The 20,706-nt window shown below is 50.7% G+C and overlaps 1 protein-coding gene across 1 annotated transcript in view; it reads right to left on the reverse strand.

Annotated features, from left to right (window-relative positions):
- Positions 1 to 18,351, reverse strand: part of LOC147737573 (uncharacterized) — a 44,006-nt gene extending 25,655 nt beyond the window's left edge. Inside the window, exon 1 of the mRNA XM_086936424.1 lies at positions 18,112 to 18,351. The gene's annotated coding sequence lies outside the window, so the exon portion shown is untranslated. The remainder of the gene's footprint in view (positions 1 to 18,111) is intronic.
- Positions 18,352 to 20,706: the final 2,355 nt, after the last annotated feature.

Genomic DNA, 20,706 nt, shown 5'->3' on the forward strand with positions numbered 1-20,706 from the left:
ATGACACTGTGAACGACTGAGGGATAGATAAGTGACATTTGTAAGGCAGGGTGGGCGGCGAAGAAGTCTGCGGGGAGCGTAGAGACACGGGGAGTGTAGAGACACGGGGAACTGGCCACACACGTTCCCAACTATTCCGACTTCCAAGGACGCACGCGCATGAAAGGCGGGCCCTGGACAATTTGAGGTTAATGGGTTTCTAAGTTGGGGTTAGGGAGGGGAGGGTGGAGAACGGGTATGCAGGTTAAAAAGGCATTGAAGAGAGGATCAAAGTGCAATGAAGGCCAGGCAGACATTGGGAGCTCAGGGGGAAGAGGGATCACAGGGACCCAAATACTGGCCAAAACTAGTGCACTCACTATGATACGCTATTTCCCAGCCCACATTGAAAATTCTCACTCTCAATGCGAGAGGTCTCAACAATCCCAATAAAAGGAGGTCCATCCTTTCCTACCTGGATAACATGGAGGCAGATGTGTGCCTCCTCCAGGAGACACAGCTCCTCTCCAAAGATTGGCACAGGAACTATCTTGCTGGTTCTGGGAATTGGCTGAACCACATGAGTCAAAAAGAGGAACTATCTTGTGTAAAACAGAGACCATCTGCTCTCTGGCTTGCAGTCAAGGACAAGTGGATGAGAGCAGCAGATCAGTACAGGAGAAGAGAACAGGGAGTTAGAGAAGGAGTTGGGTGGAAGAGAGCAGCAGATCAGCACAGCAGAAGAGAACAGGTAATTAAAGGAGGAGGTGGGGTGGAAGAGAGCAGCAGATTAGCACAGGAGAAGAGAACAGGGGGTTAAAGAAGGAGGTGGGGTGGAAGAGAGCAGCAGAACAGCACAGGAGAAGAGAACAGGGAGGCAGAGAAGGAGGCGGGTTGAAGAGAGCAGCAGATCAGCTCTTGAGAAGAGAAGTGAACAGGGAGTTTGAGATGGAGGTGGGTGGAAGAGAGCAGCATAACAGCACAGCAGAAGAGAACATGTAGTTAAAGAAGGAGGCGGGTGGAAGAGAGCAGCAGATCAGCATAGGAGAAGAGAACAGGGAGTTAGAGAAAGAGGCAGTGAAAGAGAACAGCAGATTAGCGCAGGAGAAGAAAACAGGGAGTTAAAGAAGGAGGCGGGGTGGAAGAGAGCAGCAGATCAGCACAGGCGAAGAGAAGAGAACAGGGAGTTAGAGAAGGAGGCAGGGTGGAAGAAAGCAGCGGAGGGCATGAGGGTGGTAGAGTGGTAGAGTGAGGGCGGTAGAGTGAGGGTGGTAGAGTGAGGGCGGTAGAGTGTGGGCGGTAGAGTGGCAGAGAGGGCGTGAGGGAGGTAGAGTGGTAGAGTGAGGGCGGTAGAGTGGTAAAGTGAGGGCGGTAGAGTGGTAAAGTGAGGGCAGTAGAGTGAGGGCGTGAGGGTGGTAGAGTGGTAGAGCGAGGGCGTTATAGTGAGGGCAGAGTGAAGGCCGTAGAGTGGTAGAGAGGGTGGTAGAGTGAGGGCGGTAGAGTGGTAGAGTGAGGGCGGTAGAGTGAGGGTGGTAGAGTGGTAGAGTGAGGGCGGTAGAGGGGTAGAGTGAGGGCGGTAGAGGGGTAGAGTGAGGGCAGTAGAGTGAGGGTGGTAGAGTGAGGTCAGTAGAGTGGTAGAGTGAGGGCAGTAGAGTGAGGATGGAAGAGTGAGGGCGGTAGAGTGGTAGAGTGAGGGTGGTAGTGTGAGGGCGGTAGAGTGGTAGAGTGAGGGCGGTAGAGTGAAGGCGGTAGAGTGAGGGTAGTAGAGTGGTAGAGTGAGGGCGGTAGAGTGGTAGAGTAACCGCGGTTGAGTGAGGGCGGTAGAGTGGTAGAGTGAGGGCGGTAGAGTGAGGGCGGTAGAGTGGTAGAGTGAGGGCAGTAGAGTGGTAGAGTGAGGGCAGTAGAGTGAAGGCGGTAGAGTGAGGGCAGTAGAGTGGTAGACTGAGGGCGGTAGAGTGAGGGCGGTAGAGTGAGGGCAGTAGAATGGTAGAGTGAGGGCGGTAGAGTGGTAGAGTGAGGGCGGTTGAGTGAGGGCGGTAGAGTGGTAGAGTGAGGGTGGTAGAGTGAAGGCGGTAGAGTGAGGGCAGTGGAGTGGTAGAGTGAGGGCGGTATAGTGGTAGATTGAGGGCAGTAGAGTGGTATAGTGAGGGCAGTAGAGAGGTAGTGTGAGGGCGGTAGAGTGGTAGAGTGAGGGCGGTAGAGTGGTAGAGTAAGGGCAGTAGAGTGGTAGAGTGAGGGCGGTAGAGTGAGGGCAGAAGATTGGTAGAGTCAGAGGTGTTGGTAGGTGGTACCTGTCAGACAGTGCTTTATGAGTTGAATATGCGCTGAGATGGTTTCTTGAGGTGGGAAAGCTGGTATGTGTAAAGCAGTGTCCCCAGAGGTGGTAATGGGGCACGTGCAAAGCAAAGCTTCCAGAGTGACATTTGTGATTAAGTTGTCCCCTTCTTCACATTACATAGTGCTTCGCTTAACATTTTTGTCTCTTGTGGTACAGGATGAATTCATGAAAAGAAATTGTGAATTGGAGCACCTCCATCGTAGCAAAATGTCAAAAATAAAACTCAGGAGATTAACAACATCCACGAAACCAACAGAGTCCTGAGAGGTTGGAGAAGTTTTTGAAAAGAAATGAAATGTGAATAAACAAGGAAGGGTCAGTAGTGTGTTGACGAAGGAGAAGAGAAGTGGGGGCAGAGCGTTGAGTAGGGCTAGCAGCAGTGCGAGGAGGAAGGGGAGCAGTAGCACATGGAGGAAAGGGGAAAAGCATTGCCACTAGGTGTTGGAGAGCAACAAAGTAGACGGTGGGGGGAACAATGGTTAGTCGGCAGGTGAGGGAGCAACCGAGGTGCTTGAGACTGACCAGCTGCACGAAGAGGAAGAAAGTATTCGCAGAACTTTAAAAACCGTAACATGCTCCTTGGAAAACGCATTTACAGTGAAGAAATTTGTGAACGTGTTTGGGTTAAGTTTTAAGTTAATTTCACGTTACCCTACAGTGAAGTTACTGACCTTGTAGAATATAAGAGAGCCAGACTGCAGAAAGAAATAAAACAAACAAGTGGGGGGCAGCTGGTGGACACTCATGGAGTGCTTAAACAACAAAAAAAAGTGCTTGGCGCGGCGCATCCTGCAGTGGCCTACAGTGGCCCGGAGAGGACAAGTAGTTAACGCAATCTGAACACATACAATATTAAATGTACAAAAGCAGCATGTGTCAGTGTTCATACAGCGTGCTCAGCTGGCTACTGCATGCAAATGAGATATGCGTCACTGTTTCCCTTAACAGATCAAGAACATCGCCGAAAGAAAAAACAAGAAAGGCCAGAGCTGAACAAAAAAGCGAGTCTAACAGAGGGCAGAAGGGCAGAAAAACGGGAAAAAACGAGTCTAATAGGGGCAGAAAGGCACAAAAAGCTAGACTAACAGGGGCAGAAAAACGCAAAATGAAAGCCTTTGATGCAGCAGGGGGCGGAGCGGATCCCTTTGAAGTGAAGCTGCTGGCGGCACCACGCTGGGGAAGCAACAGATGGCTGGCTTTGATGTGGTGATGCCAGGCAGGCAGGCAGGCGGATAGAAGCGCGTGCACTGGACGCATGCACTTCTGGAAAGCCGCATTTTTGAGAGCTTAGTTTAGCTCTTAGTTTAGCCCCAATAGTCTCTTCCTATTCATTCCTTGCGGAATGGAATAGGACGAGACCTAAAAAACATTTGTTTCAAAAAGCTTTACATTTAAAATGCGATTGTCTTAGAAGCATTCAGAGTAATTTTAAAAGCGATACATTCAATCGTTCAAAGTACTCTGGCTTAAAAAGACTGTGCAAACAAGCAAGTTCTCAGTTAGTACTCTCTGGTACCGTGGGTCTGACCTGAGTCAGTTTCTCTGATTCTTCCTGTTTCTCTTGTTAAGCCATGGCAGCTTCTTGAGCTGTGCAGGGTGTGGGCATCTTGAAGGGCAGCCCCAGCTCTACCCCTCCCAATCCCCCCAATGAACGCGCTATGGCTTAGCAAGAGAAACAGGAAGAATCTGATCTGAGCCTCTTGTCACCATACATTAGGAATAAACAGACTTGCTGAATAAATGTTGAAAAAATGTAACAGACTCACTCAGTAACTCGAATGACTCAGCGAGCCTGTCTGCTCTGACACTTCTGGAAAGTTAGGGAAGGATTAGCAGAATGAGCAGCTTCTACTCCCATGGGACCACCGAGAGCAAAGGAGATACAGTGGCCCCGGCTCAACCCCGACCCCTTTTTGAAGAATATTGAAATACACATGTAGCTGGGGCGGTTGACAGGGAGGATCTAGATCAGTGATACTCAAAGAACGGCCCGGGGGCCGCATAAGGCCCTCCAGGTCTTTACATGCGGACCCCTGGGCAGCAGCAGCACTGGGCTGCCGTTTACTCGACTCAGCACTAACATGAAAAAAAAACGTATGTATACAGCAAACACTTCTTTAAAGGATAATTGCAGTTAGGAAAAGGAGGTAACTAGGCCTTTAACTTTAGGAACACCTTCATTCTGGCATCAGTGCGGGCCTCGGTCACACCATAGACCAAACTTTGAGGCCCCCGGGAAAATGTTTGTGAGTACCCGTGACCTAGATCATCAAAAGGCGGGAGTAGTTAGACAGGAGGACAAAACAGAAGCATGCATCTCTAAAAGGCACAAACAGGAACCAATGAAAACAAGCATTGTCATAGCCAATAGGTTGCACCTTTGGGACCTTATAATTGTTTAGCCATGCAACAGTTGATGTTGTTTCACCAAGGATATTGTGCTGGATAACTAAACACTTATAAGGTCCCAGAGGCGAGACCTACTGGCTATGCCAATGCTTGTTTACCTGATGGGCATTGGCTGACCGCTACCTGGTTACTGAGGCCCTAGTGAGGTTGAGGCATATTAGGGGGAGTTTTAGCCACATCAGATGATGCTGTGCAGGCCCAGGCCCAGGTACAATGAGGCGCAGTCGCTGCTGCCTGGAAGTGTGTTCTTTTACTTTCAATTGACGGGGCTGCCCCCCTTTACTCTGGTGAAAGCCAAAAACGGAATTCAAGTCGATCTTCTCCAGTCCTGTCAAGTATCACGCATCACATGTGACAATCACGCATTTCAGAGTGGTGTTCCGCAACACCGCACTGAAATCATTGTCACGCATTTACAGCTCGCCAGCTGTGTGCCACCGGCGGCGCCTGTGCACGCACCTGTGCGCCGGCTCTGCTTCTCTGAGAGAGGTGGTGCCAGCCAGCAGCTGCTTGCTGGGCTCTGAGTCAGAGTTCATAAATAGTTAAAGAAAATCCACTGACTGCTCTCAGCTCTGGGGCAGCTGCGAGCGCCACAATGTATCTGCCCAGGCAGCTTGTGCAGTCTCGTGCCTGGCTCCAGGCAGGCTGCATTGTAATTATCTCCTGCGGCGCCCCGCGGCTAAACGGACACACAGTGCGCTGCCAATTACCGGGGGCGGGGCCTACCCTCAGCAGTCGTTGCTCCTGGCTGTCAATCACACTGCGGCACTGTGGGGGGTGGCCGGGATAATTATCCAGATGTGACCGCCGTAGTCCCAGTGGTTGCTCCTGCTGTGGAATATCCAGATGTGACATGCTCTCTGCCTCGGCTCCCTCACGTCCTGGGACACAGGAGGAAGGAAGTGAGGTTGGTCAGAAGTGGCAGGGGACTCGAATCTGAGTCGAGTGAATCCTGCAGTGTCTGCGCATATTTGTTTGCAATGGTAGGTGACCGTAGAGCCTGAGGAAGAATGGACTCGAATCTGAGTCGAGTGAATCCTGTAGGGTCTGCGCATATTTGTTTGCAATGGTAGGGGACCGTAGAGCCTGAGGAGGAATGGACTCGAATCTGAGGCGAGTGAATCCTGCAGGGTCTGCGCATATTTGTTTGCAATGGTAGGTGATGTGAGAAGTTGGCCTGGTATATAATGCTCACTAATTCTTAGTGATCACTTTGTACCATGCCAAGCAACCCTTATGATGATGGTTGTAATTCAACCTTGTAGACCAGTTATCCTAGTGGTAACGTGGACAAAGCAGTCTTAGGCTAAACTCTGAAAGGCATGTGAAGCCAGCTGTTATACCATACCCAACCCCCTTGAATACCAAATGAAAGGGACACCACACAGATATATATTGAAAATATATATTGATTTATTAACTATAAAATCCCCTGGACTCTTTATGAGCACAGAAGCACAAGCGTTAAATCACAAGACAGTTTAAAATACACAAACGTTGCACAATATGGATGAGCCCTAGGGGCCACCTAAACCATATACTAAGAAAGTGGTATAAGAGATACCAATAGGAAAGTGAAGAGGCCTAGGGCCTTGGGAATCGCTGGAGCTATTCGAGACTAGCAATGACTAAGTCGGGAGAGGCCCACGGGACTCGGGTGCAGTGTTCAAAGTGCACGCACTTTCCAATACAAAGTCTATGGTGCGTAAAAAGTACAAAGTTAGAAAGTTAGGAACCTTCCGAGTGACCTACGGAGTTAAAACTTTAGACACAGGCCCTTGAGATGTGTACCAGTGCAGGAGCACCGGCGGAGCTGAGTTACCTCACCCACAGGAAGCGGGTGCACAGGGTCGAAGTAGTGTCGGGTTTCGTCACGCTGGTCGATGGTGCTTGGAGCTGAAGATGCTGCAGGCGGCTCGATGAGAAGAGTTCCGGTGGATCCAAGGGTGGATCTGAAGATGTGAAGACCTGAAAGCAGAGGGGACAGTGTTCAAAGTCACTAGCCAGTGACTACCGTGGAACCAGATTGGAACCAGGCGATGTCGGGTGCAAACAGGCGTTGTCGGGTAGCTTCTTTCTGCAGCCACGTGGATACCCGGGGTCGAGGACGTCCAGGAGTCGGTCATGAGCTGTCCCACGTAGGCTTCTCGCTGTTGGCGGTGTCGGCGACCTGATCGGAGCAAACAGGCCTTGGCAAATGCTAGCCACGCAGAAGTTGAAAGATGCTGTTCACTCGGGCCAGCAAGGTCAGAGCGGATGCTCCTTTTCACAGGAGCTTGGGTAGGTCTGGAGCAACCAGACCTGCTGTGTAAATCTTCGGGTTCGTCGCCAAGATGGCCGCTGACCACGTGGCTAGTGGCCGGGATGGTGCGTCGAGTGGCACAATGCAAAAGGGCCCCACGCAGATCGTGGAGATGCTGGAGGGCTGATCTTCGGTGCAAGGGCTGCTCGGTGGTGGGGGTTCTCAGTCCCCAAAGCACAACGTCGAGGATGCCTCAGAAGCTGCGCAGTCAGCTTTTCGAGTGTCTTCCAAGAGGTCCGGTCCCACGTCACTCGGTGCCTCCACGGGTCCCTTCTTTGCAGGGACTGTGGATCGGGCTCTGAGAGGTCTGGGAGTCTGGTTCTTGTCGGGCTCTGGGCTCGGGCTCCGGCGGGAGGCGGCGGCAAAGCAGACGTCGAGTTGCTGGTTGGTACCTGTGTTCATAGGGTGGCCACTCCTAGGCCACAAGGGAGATTCTCTTCAGTCTTCTGTGCAGCAGAATGTCGAAGTCCAGTCTTCTTCTTAGTTTTAAGTTGATTCAGGATGATCTGCTGTGCAATGGCACTGCTCCCACTCTTATTCCCAATCTGAGGGGTGGATCACCTACTAGGTCCCTCCTCTGGGAGGAACCAGGAAGGGGGGCGGTTACACCCCCTTTCCTTTGTCCAGCTCTGCGCCAGGCCTGGGTCTGGAAAGTCCCAGGACCGGTTTGGACTGGCCTATGCACGGGGACACCTTGTGTGCCCCGGGCATGTCTGATTCTATTCAGCCCTGTCCTACCCAATACACAAAACCCTGTCTGGGGTGGTGCTCGCACCTCCCCAGGCAGGAAACCCTTTGTCCAGGCCACCATCTGCCGAGTTTCGGTCAGCAGAAGGAGGCCAGACTCGTGTCTGTGGTGGCAGCATCCATTTTGTGATGCTGAGGCTCTGTTTAACTTTAACCGGGGTTAAGGCTACACACATGTCGTGTCCCTCTAGAAGGGTGGAATGCTATCCCCGTCGCCAGAATTGGCGAGGGGATAGTATTCCAATTCGTATGACACCTTACTCGACATGTTTTGATAAAGCCAAACCAAAGATAGCATTTAACCGCGAGGATTATAATGCACTTAAGAGTATATGGTATGGCCATATCCCGGAACAGCTTAGGGAGTGGTTCCCGACAGCTGCAGACAGGCTCAGCTCATGCTAGAGCACCATCTCACATATTTCCAAGCACTCTGCCTCCAGGATTGATGAGGCCTTCCATAGGAGTGGCTGATAGGAATATATGTGTCCAGTTTAGGGTTAGGCACAGGCATACTGTACCTAAGTAAGAGGTGATTACACCAACTTACCCCAGCTGAGTGATCAGCCAGTTGTGTCAAATATGGAGGCCAGGCCAGGGGTGGCATAATACATGCTGCAGCCCCTGGTAGGCCTTGGATACACCTATGCCCTGGGTACCTAGGGTACACTACTACAGGGGCTCATAAGGTGAACCAGTTCCAATTCGTAATGCACCTAAGGTACATGGAGTCCATTTTAAGGAGAGAGCAATCAGCCTGGGGCCCTGAATAGCAGGATCCCAGGCCAACTAAGTCAAAAACCAGCTAAACACCAGGCAAAAAGTTTGGGGGTAACCATAGTCAGATATCCACCTTCCTACATAACCCCCCCCCCCAAACGAAAGGAGATAAGGCTATCCTTGACCAGGTAAGCCTATATTGCCTAAGTGGCCATATAAGGAAGTACCAGCTCTGGCTTGGTAACCCCCTGTCTCATGGTCCACTAAGCAATCCCTCACCCTAAGGGTATCTGAGGGTCTCCACCATAGGGAATCTCTACCTGTGGTGTGTCTTTGCAAAGTCAAAGGCTGGTGTTGAGATGGAGTACTGAAGTGAGTCTCCTCTGTAGGGCTCAGCTTCCTCCAATCATTCTCCACCATGTGTGCCTTTCTTTCTCTGACTGAGTTGCACTGTGCTCTCAGGGTCAACCTCTGGCTACCTAAAGCTGGAGGCTGGGTCCCTCTGTTTGGCTTACTGGAGGGACAGGTCAGGTTTGGGGCCTTTTGGTCCCAGGTTTGGCTGTGCCCAACAATATCCATCTGGGGGAGGTCCCTAACTACTTTTAAGGGGGATCCCTCAGGAGTTTTTAAAGTTTTCACCTCACTAGGGCTACTAGTTTCGGTGCCCCTAACCTGTTGATGGGTGTGCTTTATTTGACAGGGGGCCCTTTGGGGTTCACTGTCCTTCTTGTCCTCTGCAGCCCTGGGCTGAGTAAGGCATGGTAGAGAGGGGCAGGTTACCTGCTCCAGACTGGGTCCCACCTGAGAAGGGTCCACTGCCATCAGAGGCTCTATCAGGCCAGGCCTAACAACCTCTGGGACAGTTCCTTCATCAGGGGTAAGATCGGTTCCCTGAGGAGGCTGATCCTTTCCTAAAGTCTGGTGGGAGGGAGATTTCTCTTCCTCCTCAATGCTCTCTGTTTGGGTGGAGTGATCCATCATTTCAGGCTTCACTACCCATGTATCAGTTTGAGTTTGGGCTGTGGCCATCACAGCCCCACCAACCTTTTCAGGAGGAGACTCAGTTTGGGTATGGGCTGTTACTAGTACAGCCCTGCTACTCTTTTCAGGAGGGAGGTTATCTAAAGATGGGGCTGAGGTTTGCTCAGCCCTCCCAACCTTTTCAGGAAGGACATCCTGGATTGGGGCTGTAGCCATCACAGCCCCACTAACCTTTCCATGGAGATTTACCATTCTAGAATGGGTTTGCTGTTCAACCTCAGCCCAGGCTGAGATTTCCAAATCATTACCCAGTAGGCAATCTACAGGCAAGTTTGCTGACACTGCCACTCTCTTTGGGCCAGTGACACCTCCCCAGCTAAGATTGACTACTGCCATGGGATGATTGGTTTCTATGCCATCAATGTTTGTCACCTGATATCTGGCATCAGGTAAAAGTTGCCTTGAGGGGACTAGACATTCAGCCACCATGGTGATGCTAGCCCCTGTGTCTCTGAAGGCCTCAACTTTCAAACCATTGATGAGGGGCTCCTGTCTATACTTGCTCAAAGTGTTTGGGCAAGCAGTGAAATTGGCAAACCCCATGCCAGTCTCATAGACAAGAGTATCTGCGTTAGAGGACCTGGATAGGCCAGAGTCCACCTGTCCTCCAAAAGTAAACCCACCCAAATTCTTGGGGGTGCTCCCACCACCTGGGGGGCCACTGCTAACAGTGACAGGAGGTGTTGGAGCCTTACCTGGAGGTATATTCTCCGTATTGCCATTCTTGGGACAACAGCTATCTGTTTTGTAATGCCCCACCTGTTTACAGGTATGACAATAAGGCTTTTTCTGGGTTGTAGAAGTGTCTTGGGACCCACCCCCATTCTTGGAGTTTTGGGGCCCTGGGGAAGTCTTTTCCTTACTTTTATCCCCACCCTTCTCTTGAGGCTTGGTAGTCTCTTTCTTTTGGTCACCACCCTGGTTCTTAGGCCTGATCCTGGTTCTGATCCATTTGTCTGCCCTCCTACCCAATTCTTGTGGGGAGGTCAGATCAGAGTCAACCAGGTGCTGATGTAGAAGCTGATTTTTACAATTACTTAAGATTTGCTCTCTCATAATTAAATTATACAATCCTTCATAGTCTGTAACCTTGCTTCCCAGCAACCATCCCTCCAGAGCCTTAGTGGCACACTCAACAAATTCAGACCAGTCCTGAGTCTGTGTCTTCTGGGTATCTCTGAACATTAACCTGTACTGTTCAGTGGTTAAGCCTAACCCATCAATCAGAGCACTCTTCAGGACCAGGTAGTTTCTAGAATCCCCATCACTAACTGCGAGGAGTCTGTCTCGGCCTCTACCTTCAAAGGAGAGCCACAAGATTGCTGCCCACTGCTCCTGAGGAATCTGCTGTACTCTGCAGGCTCTCTCCATTGCAGTAATCCATTTATGGATATCATCCCCAGCTTTGTAGGGGGGCACAATCTTACTCCGGTTTCTGTTATCAAAAGACCTGTCTTTATCCTTGTGGATATTGCTGCCACCAGTGGGTTCTATTACCCCACTCTCTCTAGGCTGTCTTGCTCTAGCAAGTTTCTCTTGGGCCAGGGCAATCTCTAACTCTTGTCTCTGGACTCTCAATTCAGCCTCTCTAATTTGAGTTTCTCTCAATTTGGTCTCATGTTCCCTTCTCTGAGGGCTAGTCATCTCCCTTCTGGAGTGACCATGAGAACCTCTAGAGACATGGGAGGTATTGGATTCACCTGAGTGATTCCTCCTCCTCCTATGCCCCTGGTTAAGTCCACCTGGGGGTCTGAATGGGTTGTTACCTGATTCAGTCCCAAATAGGCTTAAGTTAGCCTGGTTCAGTCTACTGACCAGCACCTGACTATCTCTGTCATCATCTGACTCACTGCTTTCCACCTCCTCCTCCTCTTCCTCTACATCTACCTGAGGAGCTCCAGTGGTGGAGGCTTCCTCATCTACCAGGATGATAGGGGCAGGGGGGTCTACAGTGTCATCCTCTGAAGGATGGCCTCCTTCAGCATCCCCTGTGGGGTTTGCCTTAGAGGGCTTTAGAGTCTCAGACTGGTCTAAGAGCTCTCTTAGGTGGTCTGTAGTAGGGGAAGGCCCTGTCTTCAGACCCCTTAAGACACAAAGCTGTCTTAATTCCTTAAAGGAAAAAATAGCAAATTTGGATGGTGCCCTTGGAGGGTCACTCTCAACAGAGACATTCCCAGTGGAACCCTCTGCTCCAGACATTGCTCTAGTGTGGGTGGATGTGTTGCAATCTACCTACACTGGTGTTTACCTACTAAACCTATCTAGTAGTTGTAGCTAGGGTGTGCTACTCCCTTTGCTCTACAACAACTAAGTTCAGTAGAACTTATGTATACTAGTCTTGTTTTATATGTACCTAGCAGGTACCTGTATGATCTTTCAAATGATAATCTCAAAGATTGTAATGGTAAAACAACAGCAAGCTCAGATCCCAATCCGCTGCTCACCAATGTGAGAAGTTGGCCTGGTATATAATGCTCACTAATTCTTAGTGATCACTTTGTACCATGCCAAGCAACCCTTATGATGATGGTTGTAATTCAACCTTGTAGACCAGTTATCCTAGTGGTAACGTGGACAAAGCAGTCTTAGGCTAAACTCTGAAAGGCATGTGAAGCCAGCTGTTATACCATACCCAACCCCCTTGAATACCAAATGAAAGGGACACCACACAGATATATATTGAAAATATATATTGATTTATTAACTATAAAATCCCCTGGACTCTTTATGAGCACAGAAGCACAAGCGTTAAATCACAAGACAGTTTAAAATACACAAAAGTTGCACAATATGGATGAGCCCTAGGGGCCACCTAAACCATATACTAAGAAAGTGGTATAAGAGATACCAATAGGAAAGTGAAGAGGCCTAGGGCCTTGGGAATCGCTGGAGCTATTCGAGACTAGCAATGACTAAGTCGGGAGAGGCCCACGGGACTCGGGTGCAGTGTTCAAAGTGCACGCACTTTCCAATACAAAGTCTATGGTGCGTAAAAAGTACAAAGTTAGAAAGTTAGGAACCTTCCGAGTGACCTACGGAGTTAAAACTTTAGACACAGGCCCTTGAGATGTGTACCAGTGCAGGAGCACCGGCGGAGCTGAGTTACCTCACCCACAGGAAGCGGGTGCACAGGGTCGAAGTAGTGTCGGGTTTCGTCACGCTGGTCGATGGTGCTTGGAGCTGAAGATGCTGCAGGCGGCTCGATGAGAAGAGTTCCGGTGGATCCAAGGGTGGATCTGAAGATGTGAAGACCTGAAAGCAGAGGGGACAGTGTTCAAAGTCACTAGCCAGTGACTACCGTGGAACCAGATTGGAACCAGGCGATGTCGGGTGCAAACAGGCGTTGTCGGGTAGCTTCTTTCTGCAGCCACGTGGATACCCGGGGTCGAGGACGTCCAGGAGTCGGTCACGAGCTGTCCCACGTAGGCTTCTCGCTGTTGGTGGTGTCGGCGACCTGATCGGAGCAAACAGGCCTTGGCAAATGCAAGCCACGCAGAAGTTGAAAGATGCTGTTCACTCGGGCCAGCAAGGTCAGAGCGGATGCTCCTTTTCACAGGAGCTTGGGTAGGTCTGGAGCAACCAGACCTGCTGTGTAAATCTTCGGGTTCGTCGCCAAGATGGCCGCTGACCACGTGGCTAGTGGCCGGGATGGCGCGTCGAGTGGCACAATGCAAAAGGGCCCCGCGCAGATCGTGGAGATGCTGGAGGGCTGATCTTCGGTGCAAGGGCTGCTCGGTGGTGGGGGTTCTCAGTCCCCAAAGCACAACGTCGAGGATGCCTCAGAAGCTGCGCAGTCAGCTTTTCGAGTGTCTTCCAAGAGGTCCGGTCCCACGTCACTCGGTGCCTCCACGGGTCCCTTCTTTGCAGGGACTGTGGATCGGGCTCTGAGAGGTCTGGGAGTCTGGTTCTTGTCGGGCTCTGGGCTCGGGCTCCGGCGGGAGGCGGCGGCAAAGCAGACGTCGAGTTGCTGGTTGGTACCTGTGTTCACAGGGTGGCCACTCCTAGGCCACAAGGGAGATTCTCTTCAGTCTTCTGTGCAGCAGAATGTCGAAGTCCAGTCTTCTTCTTAGTTTTAAGTTGATTCAGGATGATCTGCTGTGCAATGGCACTGCTCCCACTCTTATTCCCAATCTGAGGGGTGGATCACCTACTAGGTCCCTCCTCTGGGAGGAACCAGGAAGGGGGGCGGTTACACCCCCTTTCCTTTGTCCAGCTCCGCGCCAGGCCTGGGTCTGGAAAGTCCCAGGACCGGTTTGGACTGGCCTATGCACGGGGACACCTTGTGTGCCCCGGGCATGTCTGATTCTATTCAGCCCTGTCCTACCCAATACACAAAACCCTGTCTGGGGTGGTGCTCGCACCTCCCCAGGCAGGAAACCCTTTGTCCAGGCCACCATCTGCCGAGTTTCGGTCAGCAGCAGGAGGACAGACTCGTGTCTGTGGTGGCAGCATCCATTTTGTGATGCTGAGGCTCTGTTTAACTTTAACCGGGGTTAAGGCTACACACATGTCGTGTTTCTCTAGAAGGGTGGAATGCTATCCCCGTCGCCAGAATTGGCGAGGGGATAGTATTCCAATTCGTATGACACCTTACTCGACATGTTTTGATAAAGCCAAACCAAAGATAGCATTTAACCGCGAGGATTATAATGCACTTAAGAGTATATGGTATGGCCATATCCCGGAACAGCTTAGGGAGTGGTTCCCGACAGCTGCAGACAGGCTCAGCTCATGCTAGAGCACCATCTCACATATTTCCAAGCACTCTGCCTCCAGGATTGATGAGGCCTTCCATAGGAGTGGCTGATAGGAATATATGTGTCCAGTTTAGGGTTAGGCACAGGCATACTGTACCTAAGTAAGAGGTGATTACACCAACTTACCCCAGCTGAGTGATCAGCCAGTTGTGTCAAATATGGAGGCCCGGCCAGGGGTGGCATAATACATGCTGCAGCCCCTGGTAGGCCTTGGATACACCTATGCCCTGGGTACCTAGGGTACACTACTACAGGGGCTCATAAGGTGAACCAGTTCCAATTCGTAATGCACCTAAGGTACATGGAGTCCATTTTAAGGAGAGAGCAATCAGCCTGGGGCCCTGAATAGCAGGATCCCAGGCCAACTAAGTCAAAAACCAGCTAAACACCAGGCAAAAAGTTTGGGGGTAACCATAGTCAGATATCCACCTTCCTACAGGTGACCGTACAGCCTGAGGAGGAATGGACTCGAATCGGAGTCGAGTGAATCCTGCAGCGTCTGCGCATATTTGTTTGCAATGGTAGGTGACCGTAGAGCCTGAGGAGGAATGGACTCGAATCTGAGGCGAGTTAATCCTGCAGGGTCTGCGCATATTTGTTTGCAATGGTAGGGGACCGTAGAGCCTGAGGAGGAATGGACTCGAATCAGAGTCGAGTGAATCCTGCAGCGTCTGCGCATATTTGTTTGCAATGGTAGGTGACCGTAGAGCCTGAGGAGGAATGGACTCGAATCTGAGTCGAGTGAATCCTGCAGTGTCTGCGCATATTTGTTTGCAATGGTAGGGGACCGTAGAGCCTGAGGAGGAATGGACTCGAATCTGAGTCGAGTGAATCCTGCAGTGTCTGTGCATATTTGTTTGCAATGGTAGGTGACCGTAGAGCCTGAGGAGGAATAGACTCGAATCTGAGTCGAGTGAATCCTGCAGCGTCTGAGCATATTTGTTTGCAATGGTAGGTGACCGTAGAGCCTGAGGAGGAATGTACCGTTTTTTTTGGGCCGGTGGCGGTATTACATTCAAAATAAGGTTGACTTGTTCTAACAGCTTGTAAGTGAACGCAGTGCATGGTCTCATACGTTTTTTGCAAACTGCATTAGGACTAAGCATGGCAGTTATTGTGTGTTTTTTTGCAGGTGTAGAAAGTATTGTTGCTTTTTATATTTGTATGTTACGGCGTTGTGATCGGTTGCACGTTGTTGGTAGTGTCTCACAGAGAGCAGTTAATAAAAGCAGATTCGCTGCGTTTACCTAATAGGCTTTGACCATATTTAATCGCACTTACACGTCTATCAGTTAGCCTCAAAGATCCCCGTTTTTTTCGTTGCATTCTTCCTCTTCTCGGAACTAATGATCATCACCCGGCTCTAGATGGGAGAGGGGGCAGATGTGGCTCATTTGCTGCCACATTCACAGCGGTAGTTGTTGACCCAAGCTCTGGCTTTGGTCAACCACCGCAGCTGTTCAACGTGGCTGCTTAGAAAATAAACACACTGCACCCAAATACCTTAATTGTAAAGTAGTGTTTAAGACGTTTTTCATCTGTGACGAACACTTGCTCTAATATATATGATTACGAATTCAGCTTTAATAGTTTACCCACAGGTGTGTATGTATGATTGTGTGTATATCTATCTCCTACTGGCGGTCGCAAATAAGTTAACTGTGTAGCTTCGGTGAGCCGGACCATTACACTGTGGCTGCTCACTTTACTGGTGTGACATTTTAAAGTAATACTGCCTGCCGTGCTGTGATCGCTGTGTGTGTCGCAGCCTCTCATGAGGCTTGCCCAGAAATCAGGCTTCCATGCCACTACTGACTGCGTCGGCCAGAGTCCTAAAGTCAGCTGACTAATTAATTTATGGTAGAGGCCCGTGTGTTAAGGCCTCTCACATCCTGTTGTATAGTCCTGTGATTCGGCGGTCTAAACACAAGTCCTTGCTCTTGTTTGCTGGTAATTCTTAGCGGAGCCATGTGAGTCCTGCTTTCTAGATGTCCGCATTTCATTGTTTTCTAGTGGTGATGTCTGAGGCTGGTATTAGTAGTTACTTCACAAGCCTTACATTAATCCTGCTTACAGCATTCGCCTATGAATAAGGTTGCCCCTGCAGTGGCAGCCTTACTAACTCTGTTGTTCACCCCACTCTAAGTGACCTGTCATGTACAACAAACACCACCCGATAAAAGTGTTTTGTTTTATACTCCTTGTTTCACCATGCTCCTTATCTTTTATTTTGGCATTTTTTCAGCCTTTTTATCCTTATTCGCCTTATGTGCCATCCAAAATTCACAAGTTTATTATATGATCAGCATTGTACAAGAAAAGCAATTAAATAGCAATACAATAAAACACATACTTCCTATCACTTTTATGAAATATGTAAGTAAAGAAGACTCGGTGTCAAGAATAGGAAAATGGTCACGGTCTTCAATGCTATGTCATGTGAAGTGATGCCTGCCCTCTTTCATAGCAGCCAAGCTTATGTGTGACATTTTGATAATGTCATTATAATTATGAGTTACCCACGCAGGCCTTTCTTTCTCATTGCTCAAATAGGTCTCATTTCTGATATTTATACGTTTCCCTCGTCCTCATTGCTTGATTTTTTTGCTCGCAAGAAAGAGTCACTCATAGTTGTTGAAATGTCACTCATAATTATCCTGAAGTTATGAAAATGTCACACATAGCAGTCTGAAACCTTGGCAGCTCTGCTCCTCATCACAGGCTTTTCAGGCGAAAAAAATGTCAATGTTTGCTGAGGCCTTCAAAAGAGTGACCCAAATCCAGCAATGAGGGTCAATGAACATTGTGGATACAAAATAATCATCGATCGATGCAGACAACAACAAATAATGAACCCCGGGGAGCAGGCTCGAGACCCTCCCAGCACCAGACAATCTTTGTATCTCTTGTCCTCACCTGGGGTTCAATGTGGGGCCTGTTGTGCTCCCTGCTGTGGGTCTTGACCTCACCTGGGGTTCAATGTGGGGCTTGTTGTGCTCCCTGCGATCTTGACCTCACCTGGGGTTCAATGCGGGGCCTGTTGTGCTCCCTGATGGGGTCGGGCCTCTCCTGGGGTTCAATGTGGGGCTTGTTGTGCTCCCTGCTGTGGGTCTTGACCTCACCTGGGGTTCAATGTGGGGCTTGTTGTGCTCCCTGCTGTGGGTCTTGACCTCACCTGGGGTTCAATGTGGGGCTTGTTGTGCTCCCTGCTGTGGGTCTTGACCTCACCTGGGGTTCAATGTGGGGCCTGTTGTGCTCCCTGCTGTGGGTCTTGACCTCACCTGGGGTTCAATGTGGGGCCTGCTGTGCTCCCTGCTGTGGGTCTTGACCTCACATGGGGTTCAATGTGGGGCCTGCTGTGCTCCCTGCGATCTTGACCTCACCTGGGGTTCAATGTGGGGCCTGTTGTGCTCCCTGCTGTGGGTCTTGGCCTCACCTGGGGTTCAATGTGGGGCTTGTTGTGCTCCCTGCGATCTTGACCTCACCTGGGGTTCAATGTGGGGCCTGCTGTGCTCCCTGCTGTGGGTCTTGACCTCACCTGGGGTTCAATGTGGGGCCTGTTGTGCTCCCTGCTGTGGGTCTTGGCCTCACCTGGGGTTCAATGTGGGGCTTGTTGTGCTCCCTGCGATCTTGACCTCACCTGGGGTTCAATGTGGGGCCTGTTGTGCTCCCTGCTGTGGGTCTTGGCCTCACCTGGGGTTCAATGTGGGGCCTGTTGTGCTCCCTGCTGTGGGTCTTGGCCTCACCTGGGGTTCAATGTGGGGCTTGTTGTGCTCCCTGCTGTGGATCTTGACCTCACCTGGGGTTCAATGTGGGGCCTGTTGTGCTCCCTGCTGTGGGTCTTGGCCTCACCTGGGGTTCAATGTGGGGCCTGTTGTGCTCCCTGCTGTGGGTCTTGACCTCACCTGGGGTTCAATGTGGGGCCTGCTGAGCTCCCTGCTGTGGGTCTTGACCTCACCTGGGGTTCAATGTGGGTCCTGTTGTGCTCCCTGCTGTGCTGAGGCCAGGACTGAACCATGAGCGCGGGGTTCAAAGGGGGCCTGATCATAGACAACTGCGCATGCGCGGGGGATAGACACCGCTTCCCACAGCTGCAGATTAAGAGACCTTGGATTAACTGCGCATGCGCCGAGAACAGATCGCATGTAGGAAAGATTTCTTTCTTTCGTTCACAGGACAGTAAAGGGCGACAGCTCAGCGCCAGCACAGGTCCGCGCGGGACACAATGAATGAGAGACAACAACTGTCTCCGGCCACGGAGCACGAGGCGCCTCGCGCCACAGCACGCGCTGAGATGTATTTTAGTGCAAAGCTCCTCGGTTCGACTCCTCTATGTGGGGGGAAGTGTCTCTCCTCTGCGCAGGCGCAGTGAGACTGCGCACCCTCTGTTCAGGGCAGTTCACAGTCTGTTCCCCGTGCAAGGACCTAACTCGGCGCCCGGAAGTAGTGTCTTCGCTTCGCACATGCGCAGCTGTGGCGCGCTGTCCTGGTGTGATGGATGTTTACTTCGCGCGTGCGATGGTGGCTCGTGGGGAATAACACACCGGGCCCCACACACTCCTCACAGGCATTCGGGCCCCCGGTGCCGGACTCAGGCAGGCTGCCCCCCTCTCCCCCAGGGCCTGCAGCCCCCACGGGCCGGTGCTCAAGCAGAGGTGAGGGAGGCCTCTGACCCCGCGCGCTGCATGTCACATCCAATGTCCACGCGTTGAATGAAGAGCATCAATGCAGCTGCACCAGCAGGAGGGAGCTGCACTGGGGGAGGTGGAAGCTCAGCTGTGGGGGATCCCTGCAGGGTCTGGGTGTGACCTCGAGGATGCATTGGAGATCAGGAGCATGGATTGAAGCGCTGTGAAGCCCTGGCCTCTGCAGCACTATGAGCATGCATGGCACTATTTCAAATAGTAATAGTAAGGTGGAGGGTTGGAGGGTGAGAGCCCTGCCATGCTCGTGATGGAACCACGCCCTCATGAGTCACGGGCAAGCTGTGCTCATGACGGCGTGGTTCCATCACGACTCCGCCCACTCACTAATTCACCCGCACAGGCGGGGATTCAGTGACACGTGGGCGAAGCGGCCGCAGCATGGCAGAACCATGCCGTCATGACCACACGCCGCCCGTGGCTCATGATGGTGTGGTTCCATCATAAGCAGGGAAGCGGTTAAGACCATATGTAACTCGTTTGGTAGTGGATCTGGGCCCGTTGCCTTCCCTCTATTTAGTTTTTTCAACACCTCAATCACTTCTTCTGTGGTTATTTTTGGGTTGAGTGTTTCCCTATCTTCTGCTTCTAAATTAGGGACACCCGACTTGCTCAGGTAGGAGTCAACTTGTTTGTTAGACCCCTCCAGAACCTCATTATATAGAGATAGAAAAAAATCAGTGCACACCTTCTCGATCCCCGAGTCATCACTTCCTGTTTACCCAGATTTTCTCTTTGTATTGCTACAACCTTATTTCTATTTTGATTACTTTTAATTTTCCATGCTAGGAGTTTCCCACTGCCTTCCACATATTCGTAGTTCAATAGCTTACCATTGTTTCCTAATTGTTTCATCTAGTATATTAGTCAAATCATTTTTTTTCTTATGTAAATCTTCTATTTTTTCCTGATCTTGTATAGACAGCGCTACCTCAAGTTTTCTTTGTTGGTCTAGAATTCTGGCTTTTAGTTTGCAAATTTTGTGTCTAACCACCTTATTCCTTAAAGCAGCCAAACCAATTAAAGCCCCCCTAATGATTGCTTTATAGGCATCCCAGACTTTTGTTCCGGGGTTTGGCTGTTAATATGAATTTTAAAGTATTCTTCAGTTATTGATTTCAGCTTGTCTATGATCTGCTGATCTAGAAAAAGGGTGCATCTACGGTCCATCTGGATGTTACCTGGGATTTCCCTGTTTTTATTGCCATGTAGACCAGGGAGTGGTCAGATAAATGTAAGGGTATATGTTCAACCTTTTTAGCATTATTATTTAAGATTTTATCTATTAGGAAAAAGTCAATCCTCGATGCATGACCTTACTCTTTAGGTCGTGCATGCGCTGCTCGCCTTGGCAAGAGCTTTAGTTGTTGTTTTTCTGTCTGTGTTCTTTGGAAGCTGGGTTTGTGTCCACCCTGTCTCCTTTAGGCCCTGCCCACCCTGACTGGAGATTCTGCTCATGCACGGCATTAAGGCAACACAGGACCTTCAGGCAGTCTCCTAACACAGTCCGCCCTCATGCCCGCAGCCTGCCCAGGCCGCCGCACATTCACCGCTGTGTCCCACATGTGCAGCCAAGTCCTCCGGCAGTGCAACAGGTCTTCTGCCAAAGCCCTGGAGCAGCGCTTCCTCCGCGTCTATTTCGGCGTCCCTGCCCGGACATATCATGTGCACGCGCCTGGACTCCTCTTTGCAGTCTCTTCTTTGCCCTGC

Source organism: Lissotriton vulgaris, chromosome 1_1 (assembly GCF_964263255.1).
Source record: "Lissotriton vulgaris chromosome 1_1, aLisVul1.2, whole genome shotgun sequence".
NCBI lineage: Eukaryota > Metazoa > Chordata > Amphibia > Caudata > Salamandridae > Lissotriton > Lissotriton vulgaris.